This window comes from Pezoporus wallicus, unplaced genomic scaffold (assembly GCF_028554395.1).
Source record: "Pezoporus wallicus isolate ANWC-B61680 ecotype Strahan unplaced genomic scaffold, APGP_CSIRO_Pwel_v1 contig_229, whole genome shotgun sequence".
Lineage (NCBI taxonomy): Eukaryota > Metazoa > Chordata > Aves > Psittaciformes > Psittacidae > Pezoporus > Pezoporus wallicus.
Genome location: NW_026638360.1, coordinates 1440255 through 1455019, shown reverse-complemented (window position 1 = coordinate 1455019; position 14765 = coordinate 1440255). Strand labels below are relative to the sequence as shown.

The following is a 14765-nucleotide window of genomic DNA, read 5'->3' as shown; positions in this document are numbered from 1 at the left end:
GAGACATACATCTTAGAAGTAGTTTAAAGAGTTACCAGTATCATGCTGATTCGGAATAAATTTGCAGTTGGTTTACTTGGAAAATCCTAATCCAGAGTACTACAACACATACAATGTTACCTCAAACCCCAAGGGAATAATATATTGACAAAACTGCACGTAACTGTTCATGGATCTCCTTAGTTGCATGCTTATATTCAGACAGGAAATAAGATGCAGTTTTAAGCCACACAGCTCTAAGTTGCCTGACATGCAGACAGCTGATATAGTGTAGCTTTTCATGAAGGTGTGGGGTAAGAGAAATGGTTGAGCTGGAAACTGCTCAGTGTAGAACAGACAAAAATGAAGGGAAAATGCTTCCCATGCCCGGCTTTTAAATCTGCAGTTGTCCTTGCCTTTGACCAAAACGACTGTCTTTCAGAAGAACAGCAGCCCTTGCTTGCACAGGACATGGTGCCAGGAGGGTTGGTGTCTTCATTTTGGCAATGGTCATTCAGTTGTTTTTCATGCGCACGTAAGCATTGTGGGGACTTCTTAAGAAAGACACAAAGGAATAAAGATATTTGTAGACCTATCTTTGAAATGGAGGAATGGAAGCTCTTTTTGCACTTGAAATTTAATACTGGACTGTTTGAGTATTTATGAAGAAGGTAAAATATCTGAATCTATGTGTAGTACAACTGGAACTATTTTCTGTAACACCGAAACTGTATCTAAGATTTCGATACCCAGATGTTAGAAGCACATTTAATTGCTGTACAAAGGATAATTAAGGGTGCAGAGCACTAAAATAAGAGGAGGGACAAATATAAAATATTCCTATTTTATCTGTATTTAGAAGCAAAAATCTCTATTAATGCAATGGCTGGTACTTTTAAAGTCATTATTAGACACACAGGTTTTATTGATGCATAACATAAAAAAATTTTAAGTCCTTACAACAATTAAACTGATTGCTCCTGAGTGCTTCAGGAGACAGTATTTGTAACTGAGGAACATTAGTACTATTCAGACAATAGAACAACTGAAGCTTTGGACAAGCCTATGGAACGGTCTTCAATCAGTCAGCTGGGAAGCAGATGTTTTGACAGCTATTTAATGGCAGAGAATAAGGTTCAAGCCAGCTGTGTCACTCTTTCTAGGCACACTGTACAAACATTTATTTTTATGGATGGTATCTTGTTATCACTATAAGAAAATGAAAATAAGCCCGTAATCTTGAAATATTAAAGTTCTAGGAAAAAAAACATCCCCAAAGATGAGGCACAAACTCCCTCTAGCCCCAAGGCTACAGTCTTATGTCACTGTAAAATAGATTTCCCTACTTTTAGTGCATATTAATCTTGAAAGTGACAACAGTCACCACATTTATGACAAAATAACTTCCTAAAAGTGGAATGAACTATGAACAACATTTAGTAAAGCTAAGCAATGTTACAACAACTTCAAACTTGAGTATTAAACTTCTCAACTATTCTTTGTGAATTATATTACTTTCTTGTATCTATTTTAGGAAGCTTAGTAACAAATGAAAGGCATATTGTAAGAAAAGAAAATGTTCAATTTAATTATGAAGCTTTTATTCACTTAAAATATGAATGAATGTAAAAATACTCCTTTCGTATTTCCAATACGACTTACTGGAAATTACACTAGTGAATCATTCACTGGACAGTAAAAAGCCTTATTATTTTGGACTGTTGGCACAAAGTAAGAATTAATATTCATTGAATAGAAACAGGTTAAGAGGCAAAGATGAAGTTTCTTCTGATACTTTTTTGAAACAAACAAGTTCAGAGGGAAAAATGCATAAACCTAAGTATATTCTATCCTTGTTTGAGCTGACAACAGGGGGGAGTTTGGAATTCAAGAACTGTAACTGAAAATGGGCCAGAATTTTATAAGCTGAGTTCGGAGGACTAGGGTATAAACATGTAAACCTATTGAGTTTGGTGGATACAGCTTCCCTTGCAACTACCTGATAAGCTTGTCCAAAGAATTCTTTTTAAATTAGAATGTAACCACAAATTTCTGAAGTACCTGCAGGTACTTCAGATCATTTTGAGATCTTTCTTTCTTATAAACATCAAGTCTTGATTTTGTAAATTACATTAAAATATTGCCATTACTTATTAAATGAATACACCATACAGTAAATGAACACATAGTAAACAAACAAATAATAAATTTATAAATAAAATATTTTAAAGACTATCTGTATTGTTCACTTAATAACTCATGCTATTGATTTTAGGGATTTTAAAATGGTGGTGAAACGCAAAGTGATAAGGATATTCACGTTCCTATAACTGTTTTCCATGGCAAAAGAGGAAAAGATTGTATGAAATAGTTTGTGGGCTCAGGAAAAAAAAGAATAAAATGTATCCAAGTCTTGCAGAGTGGTGTCAAACTTAGGCAATACTCTGAATTGTCAATTCTAATCAACTTGCAAATTTGGGACAGTCTTCCAGCTACCAGTCTTGGGCAGGCGAAAGAACAAACTGTTGTGCGATACCCTTTCATTTTTATGAAGGGTTGATAGCATGAAAAATGGCAATAAAAGCATCAGTAAAGAAAACAAATTCTGAACACTGCTACTGGGCATCGGAGTAGACTGCAAATGAGAAAATAATTTGGATATTTAAAATGCAGCCCAAGGCATAAACCTACATGAAGTTTTGATTTTCACATATTTAATCAAATGTTACTGTCAATCAGTTTAAGAACATTGTAAAGTCAGTTAAAAAATGGGTAAGCCTTTCTAAACCACTTAGGAAAGAAATTCTTCCCATGATTAACACTTCTACAGACAGAAACCCTTGGTACTTGCAGTTTTTACTTGTGGAGTTTAACAAGGTCACAATCTGCTTAGTGCAGCAGCTGGTAGGACCTTTCTCCTTTTAACAGTTTCTGGTTTAATTATCGTTGTTATCAGACATGGCAATTTTTGTTGTCACATTAAATAACATACAGTGCAAAAAAAAAAGAGAACCAAGTAATGAAAAAGACCCACAGAGAAGAATGAAGTGAGTAGGTCTATCTGATATTTAATACACTTCTTTTTTTCTTAGTAGGAAATGTTGCAGATTATTTTATGCATACTGTATTCTAGCACCTCTAACCAGCGCATTTTGCTCTTCAAGCCAAAACCAAGGCACCAATACACTTTAAAGACTCACTTAATTTGAAATAACGGGACTAGAAGTAATTCCTCTAGGTCTTGCTGACACTTAGGAGGAGGACCAAATATTGCAACTGATGAAGAGAACTTTTTTAAAATAACCTGCTCTACTTAATTGCTTTTTCAGTGAGAATTGGCATACTTTTCAATGACAGACACGGCTACTGTCATCCATGCTGATGCAGCGGATGCCGCCCCTTCCCACTTCTGGCTGCCCTATGTATTCAAATCTTCTTCTTTGTTTCTTTATTTCTTTGAACTTTCTTGTTCAAAGTCTTCTTAAAATTCATTTCTGCAAAATTTCTTACCAATGAAAAAGGGAAGTTGTCAGCATAAGAAGGAAACCCACAACAGATGTCTGAGCTTACTTAACTGTCATCTCCTATGGACTAACTTTCTAGACATCCCATGAATGAATCCCGTAAACAGCAGCTGAAAATATCAGGTGTATGTATGTGTCATCACAGAAGCCTGAAATCTTCAGTCACTGAGGTTTAACCATTTCCTGACCATGGACATAGCTACATTATATTATCTCAAATTCCTCCATGAAACATTATGTAGTACGAGCCCTTTTCCTTTACACTCTGCATCCCTGAGCACATAGCTAACAGCTAACACGTACTGGTTTAGAGGAAGGATACCACCACAGCTTTAAAAAATGTTTGTTTCTTTTAGCAAGGAGCAGCACTGCAGCACTGATGTTTGGTGAAAGTTTAAGAACTACAAATAATCACAGCCTGAAGCCCTGAAAATCTAAACTGCAAGAACTGGCCTGAGGCTGGCAATTGCTGCTACCACAGTTTTGGCTGAATGAGCTATCATTTGACCCTAAAGCACCTGTCCAGCCAAAACATATCAAAGAATAGATGACAGCAGCTATTTCAGCAGTATTTGCAGAGACAAGAACACATCAAGAGTCAATAGTGAAAGTAATAAAAAAGGCTAAACTTTCTATTACAAATAGAAACCAAGAAAACCTTTCTGATTCTGTTTGCACAAGAAATGCGTGTAGTGCCAAGGCTTAGAAGCGAAGGGGAAAAAATAAACTCCACACAGTATGACTGGTCAAAGTAAAAAAGGATGCCACTATAACCCCCAGAAATAGCCTTGAGGAAAATAAGCACATCTTTGTATAAATACTTCTGGCTCTGCATTTAGAGTTTCTTTGAGTATTTCTTATCTGAAGTCGTTACCCATCTCAAAAGCATGCTGAAAAAAACCCTAGAAAACCAGCTACTAAAGAGCTCCCTCAAAAGCACATTCGAAATTATACGATAAGCATTACTCACTCTCCTCCTGCCTTTTATCATTAGTTAATGATGAGTTGCTGGAATTGAGTGCTCAGTGCAAGGCATCATATGAAAGCCTTTAAACTTATTGTTGGCCAGGAAATATAAAATTTTTAGACTTAAGAGTACCATAAAGTTAGGTTTTAAAGTTATGGTTTTGTATTTCAGGGATCACAATTTTAAGAGTTTGTGAAGAATGCCATTTTATTTAGCTTTATCTGGGCAGGGTTTTAATTGTACTGGATACCAAGTAAACAAAAGGATGTCTCCACACTATGTTTTAAAGGATTGCAGAGATTGCTGTATGTTTCAGTGTATCACCCACTACAATTCTCTGTTGCTTGTAAGATAGCACTGAGATTCCCAGTAGGATATAATATGTTGCTGGATTCTACAATATCAGTTAACAAGTGTGGGATGAAAGATGTTAAACAGGAATAACTATGTCCAACCTTATCCACGTACTGCTGTTGTCACTGGAAAAGGATCCACAATTCCATGGATGCTGAAGAGACTGATCCTCCCATGTCAACTGTCATGCTACGCTTTAGGTGCTACCTACCTTCTCTTGTTATATATGTACTCATTACAATTATTAACAATTACAGCATATATCTGTGCTTCAATGTGAAGGCAGGCATGAGCTTGCACTGCAATCCAGATGTATTTCACTTTCAACATAACTTGCCCCAAGCACAAAGTTTTGGATGAATCCTACAGAAGGAAAGAAGCGGCAGTTTGCTGTTGCTCTGTCACTTAGCACGGGGACTACTTGTTCCATACAAACATATGGCTGTAAGAGGGTAGGCTTTGGGCTTGCTTTAGATTATAGGGAGATTTCCACAGCTTAGCTAGTGTGGGTGCATATAAGGACACTGACTGAGGACAGGGTGGGTGCACCACAATCCAAACATACCCTAGTGCTGGCTACCAAATATGTGAAACACGCTATTTCATTTGCTACCTTATCTGTACTGGACTGAAGCAGCTTTGAGATAAATTGAAGGTCATGACAACTACTTGTATTCTTGAACTAACTATTCCTAACCCCCCCAAGTATGTTTTCCTGAAGCAGAACATTAGATCAAACTGGTTTGTATCTGCATGTACAACCTTCAAGTAATACAAACAAGAAAACTCCCTAGCCCACTGCCTTTCCACATTTTACCCTCCCCTTTTTTTCGGGGGGGGGGGGGGGGGGTACCACAAATAACAATCCCCAATTAGAAAATATACACCTTAAGCATTCAACTACTGCTTGTTTTGTTTCCATCAAACAGCAGTTTAGCCCATAACTACTTTCATTGCATGTGACCTACAAATTTCTTTTTGTCTGGGGAAAAACACTTTCTTTTAATCAAACCTACAGTGCCTTTGGAAAGGGGAAAAATCTCCTATATGCGAGCAGCTGTGATCTCTAACACACACTGCAAACTCATATGAAGTATTGCAATTAATAACTTAATCAAGCTGCTGCATTAAAATTGCTATAAATTATTTACTCAATTTCATTAACAAAAGAGAGCTTGTGCAACACAAAGCTGAAATACCTCTGAGAAAAACAGAGCGTGCTGTGTCTGGTCACAGGGCCAATGAACCCATTTAAAAAGGAAGGGAAAAAAATAGAAAGTAAACAGAAAGTGTTGTGATTGAGCCTGGAAATCTTACAGGTGGCAGGTGATCACATTTCAAAAAGGCTGTGATACAGAAACCATCACTGAGCAATGCCTATGTGGCATCAGGACACATCAGGAGCAAGCAACCTGGAATTAGAATTCTGAGAAAGAACTTTAAACACAGAGTACATCGTACTTTATTTTTTTATTTCTTACTCTGTTATTTACAGATTTATTGTCATTTTTTTCCTACTGCTACTTGTCAGCTAACTCTGGAAGCACCTACACTGCTATCAAGCACCATGGAGGTCACTCCCACACATCTGATTACCTCCTCACTTGATTCACAGGAGTGTTGCTAGACATATACTGAAAGCTACCGTGAACAATTCCTTCATTTCTAAGACAGATGTCTGTTACAAAATGCTCTTGAACTCCGGTAGCTACAAGAAGCTAACTACATTTTATGGTAATAATATGACTTCCAGAATAGCAGTTCTACACTTCTAAATATTGGGTCTTAGGAAAAGGTAGGTATTGTTCAGAGTAAGTCAGCAATCTGAAACATTGGCAATAATTTTATATGTGGTGTTGCTAAGGGAAAGACTATGATGGAAACTCATAAATTCAGAAGAAAAAAAGGTTACTTGTAAAGTCTTAAAAGTAGAATAAAGAATGTATGTTTTCTGATTCTGGCTACAGAAACTGTGAAGGAACCTTGACAGGGAACCAAACCAATATTATTAAATTTGCTAGAGGTTATCCAATATACTACATACTTTCCACCTGAATAAGGCAAAGCAGCCTCAAAGACTGCTGCTAGGAAAATAGCAACTGCTACTTGCTCTGGTTGTTATACAAATATCTAAACCCACATCTTTAATTTAGAATCACTGCACACTAACAAATAGGAAGGCACTCCCACCCCTCAAAGGTATAATAATTATATAAGGCAAAGAAGAGACAAAAGAAGGGAAAACTTAGATAGTCCAAGTTATAGGCAGCATACAGAAGCTGAGAAAGATTGATGGCCCTATTTCCAAAAGTGCTTATTTGCCAAAATGAAAACCACACCTGTCTCCTTGGACGTCCAAAGAGCTAAGGGTTCCTAAAACTCTCTTTAATCCCCAACCCCCATGCTGAAAACACATAAAAGCTTATGAAAAACCCTGAACATTCATTCCCTCTGGACCACAACTTTATGAGGGACAGATGCAAAAGCACTTGTTACTGAAAGCAGAGAACATGCCTTTCCTTAAAGAAGTGATCAAAGCCCTCACAAGGTTTTGCCTGATGGTCAAGGATATTCTCTGAGAAATTAAAAATATATATTTGGAGTCTTTTAGTCTGAAGGTGGCACTGAATATTAAATCATTAAGGTAGGAGGTTTTTTTAATGTTGGTTTAATGTTTGAACAAGGGAAAAATTTCAGAAATATGGCTAAACACAAACCATGTGGTTTGGTTGATACCCTGGAGGGAAGGAATGCCATCCAGAGGGACCCTGACACACTTGTGAGGTGGGCTGATGCCAACCTCATGAAGTTTAACCATGTCAAGTGCAAGGCCCTATACCTGGGTCGGAGCAATCCCAGGCACAGCTACAGGTTGGGCAGAGAAGAGATTCAGAGCAGCCCTGCAGAGAAGGACTCGTGGGTGTTGGTCGATGTTGGGTGACATAGTTCAGTGGCAGTGGGGTTTGAACTGGATGATCTTAAGGTCCTTTCCAACCCTAACTATTCTATGATTCTATGATTCATGAATCATAACCCAGTGCCTTAAGTATAAAATTCTTTTTCTGTACCAGTTTCCCCTGAGTCAGTTTCTACCCCCATGGTATCTCACTGAAAAGTCATTCTGCTACTGAAACATAAAGTACTTGGAAGTGAATTAAGACAATCTCTTTTTCTGTCCTGTAGTGTTCTTCTGAGTTCCTTTGAAGCCATCTATGTTCCTTCTTTATTCCTGAGTTCTTTTCTGAGATACAAACTTCCTTTGTCTCTTATCTCTACCTTCTTCTATGGAGAGAAGCAGCGTATTGAAATCTCACCTCTCAGTGTTATTGGAGGACCTTTCTGACACTCATTGCTCAAAATCTTGAAGATTTTCACTAAACAAATCTTCAGTGAAACCATACAAAAGCGAAGAAAATAACAAGGAGCACAGAGATTTCCAGATGATTCCAAAGAATGAGATTAAAAAAAAGACATCTTTCCTACACACCATGGGTTAAATCAGGTTTGGAAAGAACCAAACTTTACAATAAATTAGTGAGTCAGGAAATCAGAGAATGACAAAGGTCTAATTCCAAGTCTGTGTGTTTCAATTTACAATACTTACAACTAGATGGTTAGGGTGAGAATTGGTTGGTCTCATGAAATATCCTACCACTCTTCCCACAAAACATGGCCTTCCAAAAGCACCCGATTATATGAAAAGAATAATGGTGCGGGCCTATCACTTTCACAAGCTAGCTAGGCAGTTCACTTGCACATTACCCTACCAAGGAAACAGACTTCCATTTGAATCACATTGGTTTTGTTCTAGGTTGCCTAGAAGAAATATTGCATTTAAAGTCTGCAGCATGTCTTTGTAGTGTAAAAACAGACTGTAAATTGTACCAATGTGCAAAGCCCAGTGGTGACCTTTCTATCATGGGCCACATTCACCACTAGTGTTTCCTGGTGAGACAGGTATCTTACAGTTCTGGAGAGAGACAGGTTTACTGATCAGAGGTTCTATAACCTCCTTTAACCACCACTGCCAGAACTGGTGACTCAGAGGTATATTCAGAGGAAGAAGCTGTGGAGGAGTTGTTTGTTTTTTTTTTTAAAAAGAGCAAGCAAAATAGAGTAAGCAAAGCACAAAACTAATTAAACTTGATGCAACAACAACAACAAAAAAAAGAAGCATATTTGATGCAATTTATTAAGGAGAAAAAGCTGTGAAATTAACAGCAATCAAAAACTAATTAAAGTTGATGCAATAGGAGCAGCCTAAGAATGCCTGATAACATTTATTGAACCAAAGAAACATGGCTGTCAAGTTAAAAGAAATCAACCAAACTCTGTTTCTGAATAGTAACGCAAAGATAATTATTCTCTGGGTGACATTTACAGAATAAGATTCAAGTCATTACCTCAGAAGACACAAGGACTGACATGCTGTGTTAAACTGCCTGTGAAGAAAAGGGTCTTAATACAGAAACTTTTTAAGTAATTCCTAGGTCTTGCACATAAACAAATATGACTCATCAATCAAAAACAATGTATTATTATTGTTACATCAGTTACTTCCATAAGCTAATATTTGACATTTAGGAGAATACCTTGTCTAACAGGGTACATACAAGACAGACACTCCTGGTTTTATCCAAGCTTGAAACTCATTGCCTTAGTGCCTTGGGCAAGTAATTCACATCTAGGAGTCCATTTGTTTTAAGATTAGGATGCAAAACTCAAATCCTAACGTGAAGCACCATTTAAAATACGGCCAACTGCCAGAAATCCCCTTCATATAGAAAGTCGTGGTGGTAAACAGTGAAGAGGGTCTGGCTGCAGTGTGCGTGAGGCACTTGCATTGCCCCTGTTGTACATCTTTTACACCATGGTCTCAGATTTGTAAATAATTTAGATAAAACCAGATGTTCACAAGGGGTAAACAACAAGGAACATACAAGTACTTTCCTCCAGAAGACTCTAAAGTATGTTAAAAGCTTACTGTTTAACTAAAAATCCACCTTGCAACTCCTGTAGGGAGGGTTCCAGTCAGGATCCCAGTTAATTGAATCTCACCCAAAATACTCAACTTTCAACCCGTTTATTCTGGAATCTTGGTTTAAAACTGATTTGGGGAATTGTTCTCAGTAAATCTCCAACATTATCATCATTCTACTAAATTACCACCATAAGGCTTCCTTATTCATGTACTGTACAAATAAAAATCTATCTTATAAAACATAATATTATAGCAAAACGTAGCAAAGATCCCAAGCAAACTATCAGATTTGTTTTGTTATTCTAATCACACAGAGACAATCTCCTCAACTGAGAAGTTTTCTATAATTCATTTTAATGCTTTTAAGTTCCACTTCCTATTCCAATATAAAACCTACCTGTCTCTGGCGTAGAGTATGTCAAAGAATGACTGCTGAAGCCTATTATTCAGTTCCAAAGAGCTGCAATCTGGTATTACTGACATGCCTAAGGAAGACTTCCCCATCACATTACCCTAGATTTTCATAAACCTGGCATTGTTTTTAAGCATAAAATAGTAAGTTAGTCTGTTTAATGGTGCTGATTTTCTTTTTTACTGTATTTTTTTCCCTCAAGGAATTTTTTAACAGTGAGAGAGATCGTCATTACTCACACACACATCACTCACATACCTTTCAGCTCTGTTTTTTATAGAAATGTTGATCTTTACATGGTCAAAAAAGCCATTTTACTTGCTGAGACAGTAAACATCATTTACATGGGTATTTAATGGATCATTTTTTTCTACTCTGTTCAGAAATGGCTTAAAATTTCAGAAAGAAAATTTGCTTCTTCATTTTGTCTTCTTTGCAAGGAGTCAAAATTTTAAATTGCTTTTAACCTTGGAAATAAACACTGGATTCCAATGAGCACTTGCTTGTGTTCACTTCTGCAGCAGATCAAGTTCCAGTCAAGCTCCAGTAAAGAGAACATTTTCACATTTGCATGTGTCAGACTTCTGCATCTAGAATTGTGGAGCAATAGTAGTTCCTTACATAAGCAAGCTAATGTTACTGAAGTGGGCAGAATTTTGTTTGCTATTCAAGGTCATAATTTGGCCTGTTACATACACAACATGTCTATTAGGCAACTGTCAGTATGTATATACCTTTAGGACTGAGCCTGGAGTGCAACCTGTAATAATTTTATATCTTGAACACACAGTTTTTACAGTGCTAGCTATTAAGGAGTTTTTAGTTAATTGTTCAGCAAAGAGTTACTGAAAATTGAACTCCCAAGAAGTTATGCCCATCATGTTTATACCACAGTATTTGATCTTCCCCTTTTACAAGAATTCTCAGCTTCCTTCTGCATCCTTCCCTGCTGGGTAAGAAACAAGTGGGATTTAACCTTCCAGTCTGGAGCTCTGCATGAGGTGACTGGATGCCTCCTATCTCAGCTGCCAGTCTCTGCCTCTTCAATTGGAAAACAACAAAATTCTACTTGCCTTTCTTGCAGTAGCACAATAAATCTACATAACTTTCTTCCCTACTCCTACCACTCATAAATTTATACATATTTGATATCCAAACTTTCTTTCAAACAGGTTCGAACTGGACAACAGGTTCAAATATTAATAAGGGAAGAGCGTGAGTTAACTGATGGTGCAATTATATACACTACCATTCACTAGGACTACTGGCTAAAAAATGAATTTTCCTCCAACATTGCAGATTAAGCACACACACTCACAAAATTCCAGAACAAGTGTGAAAAAAACCCACACTGACAGTACACACCTTGCGGGAACATGACTTGAAAACACCTTCTCATTTCAAGCCACTGCAGAAGGGAAAACCTCTGAAGGTTTTCAGATGATAGTGGTGCTAGTACCACATAAATTACACTGATTCAATTTCTATTACCCTCTATTCCAGGCCTATTAAATCTTTACTAATAGGTCTCCTTCCTGTCATGCCTGTAAAGTGAGATGCAAGGCCCTTTTTATCATAAGTTAAACGGTGGTAATGGGGGGATGGCTGGGTGACATACTGCTCTCTGACAAGGAGAGTAATTTCCACATTTTAAAATAAAAAATTAATCCTTATCGCCTCTATTACATCTTGAAGGACAACTCTGATCTATTGTGCCTTGATCAGTTTGACATAAAAAAATCTGTTTATTGTTGGTAGTTAAGAAAAGAAACAGGAACTCACTGCAAAATACGACTCCCTGAATATCTTTCTTCAAAACTGTTACAAAGCACATATAATGAATGAAGGTGTTTTCGAATCACTGCCGTTTGCTCTTTTCCTACTCTCACCCATGCTTGAGAACAAAATAGATGTCGGCTATCTAACTGTCTTAGGAGAGAGGAGAAGATTCTGACACACTCTGAGATAATCTATATGAATAGGGATGTGATTTTTTTCCTGCAAAATGGGTTTATTACTGACCAGTGTGAAAACCAGCCTCTCGGGAAGTTGCAATACACTGATAGACTGCATACAGATCCCGTACCTTACCTCATTACAAACTGACAACATCATGGCCAGCACATTTTGTTAAACACTGATGAACTGCAACTCTTAAATTCCTCAGCGGCAAGGCTGGCATTCTTTGAACAGTAAATCCTCTCATTTTCTAAAAAGAAATGCTGTACACTTTAGGATACATTGATCTGGAGGATGAGTCCAAGCTCATTCAGGCTTAAAATATCTGGGAACTAGCACATGCTTTTCTGAATCCTTCTATAAGCTCTCAAAAGAAGTGCTTCAAACATAACATGATAGGAAAGAGTTTATGACTGTCACTGGGAGCCTCAGCATTGTCTGTTGATGTGTCACTGCATCATCTTGTGGTGATGAACTCCAGCTCAAGTAGCAGAGACAGAACAGAAAGAAATATGCTTGGAATGAACTTTTCTTACGTCACCTTAAATGGAATACAGTCAGCAGAGAATAATGTGAGTAATGAAGCAAGGACTTAGATTATAAGACTGAGTAAAACATGTCTTTCTGCTTAACACACTTTCATCTATAAATGGGTAGAAGTATGCACCTCCTTGTTAACTTCAAATACTCAAACCAAGCTGGGTTTTAAAAGTCTAGTGTTACAGAAGTGAGCTATTTTACACATAGCCACAACATGTTTTATATCACAGTTTCAGTTTCCTCAGGAGTTACAAGAGTTCAGCAAAAGAGCAAGGCATCAAAATAAAGGTGCATCTGGGTTTTTTACCCTCCTATTTTAGAGCACAGATGTGACCAATGTCCTAATTTTTAACGAGAAAAGAAATAAATTGTTGAAGGACTTGTAAACTGTACCTTTCTTTGTTCATATTGGTGCTGCTTGCTTTCTGATAATAAGCAGAGATAAACTAAAGATGTACCGGTGAAGAAGGAGCAGCTCTCTTCGCTGATTCTGTTTCTACTAGGAATTGGTCCCACATGAAAATGGCACAAAAGAATCTTAAAATGACCCATATATGCTATTGCCAAAACCTTTCACAACTCCAAGTAATGATAATTAGAAACACATTACCTTGTAATGCTGTCCCTTCACTATCTACAGCAAACATTTAAAGGTATGCCCTCAGTGGATCTGTGATGGAGCTGGGAACTGAGCTGGCAGCTCTCAAACCCAGCAACTTTATGTCCCTTCTTTGAAAACTGGACATCAGTCTGATTGTACAGTAAAGCTTGTCATTCTAGGGAAGAGCCATTCTAAGAAACTGGTTGTTCTGGTGGTATTCGGCTCTCTGTTACCAAGGTTCATGCCTTGCTTCTCTTTTGCATGGGACTGAAATTCAGAGTTTTAGGTCAATTCTTGCACACATGAACCTGATTCCTTCCTCTGCTCCAACATAACACACCTGTCATGAGTGGGTGAAGTAACGCAATAAAACCAAACCCTATATTAGATTTAGTTTTCAATTTGAAGTGAACAGAGACACAAAAAATGAACAATGCTTTATCAGTAATCTCTGCAGATGGGCTGATATATTTGAAACAAAACTATGAAGAAACCATGTTGACAAAAGCATATTATTCACTGAAAAATATACTTATTGACATTATAATGCTTCATTATATACTTTCTATTTTAGAAGAAAAATTAATTGGGTTGATAGGATGGAAATAGAGTATTTTCATTTTAGATAAGTTTCTTTTTTATAGATATAAGCCTGAAATAAATGTTTTATTTAGGATTTTTTAAAAAAGCTTCTTTACGCTGGGCAATTTCTCCCCCCTCGATGACATTCAATAGTTGATGTTGCATTTTGAAGGGAATATTAAAACGGTGTTATTTTCCTTCCAGACAGCAAATCTAGATCTCACTCCGGTAAAGTTCTGAAGTAGAATAGATTCAAAAAGAAAGTTTTCCTTACATTGCTGGACAGTAAAGAATCCTGCAGATCATGTTTGCTATGCTTGAAGCACAAACAAAGGCAAGATGTCTTGATGACTAAGCAGATGACTAAGCATGCCTGTTACAGAGGATGAGGGCACACAGTAGCCTGGTACTTTTTTTCCCAAGTATTTTCTGTTCTTCCCTGTGAACGATGTTCCCTTCTCACAGCCTTTTACAGGCTTTAATTCAGGGTGAAAGATCAGGCAGGTGTCCTTCACATGAACAGAGCCTGAGACAGGTATTCTAACGAGAACACCACAGACTGTGCTCGGCCTCCTGAGAACAGCAGTCTGCATGACTTCAAGGCTTCTACTTGCCTCAGCTCTAAGGTGATCCTTCCAGCTGAGTGCAAGAACAATTCCAGTATGAAATTGGACACTGCAACAAACAAAGACAGAATAAGCCCTCCCATACATGGCTCCCCCCTAGTCCCGTGCTAACAGATGCTCATCTGCAGGAAGATAGACACATGAAATGCAAAAAATTGACAGGCAACATCAAAGCATTATGCATTACAAGAAAGAAAAGTATAAGCATTTTTTCTTTAAATGTTAATAAGAGGAAACCAA

The 14765-nt window shown here is 37.4% G+C and overlaps 1 protein-coding gene across 3 annotated transcripts in view; it reads right to left on the bottom strand.

Annotated features, from left to right (window-relative positions):
• The window catches only part of CADM2 (cell adhesion molecule 2), a 625008-nt gene that overhangs the window by 152528 nt on the left and 457715 nt on the right, over positions 1 to 14765 (bottom strand). The gene's annotated exons all lie outside the window — the stretch shown is intronic.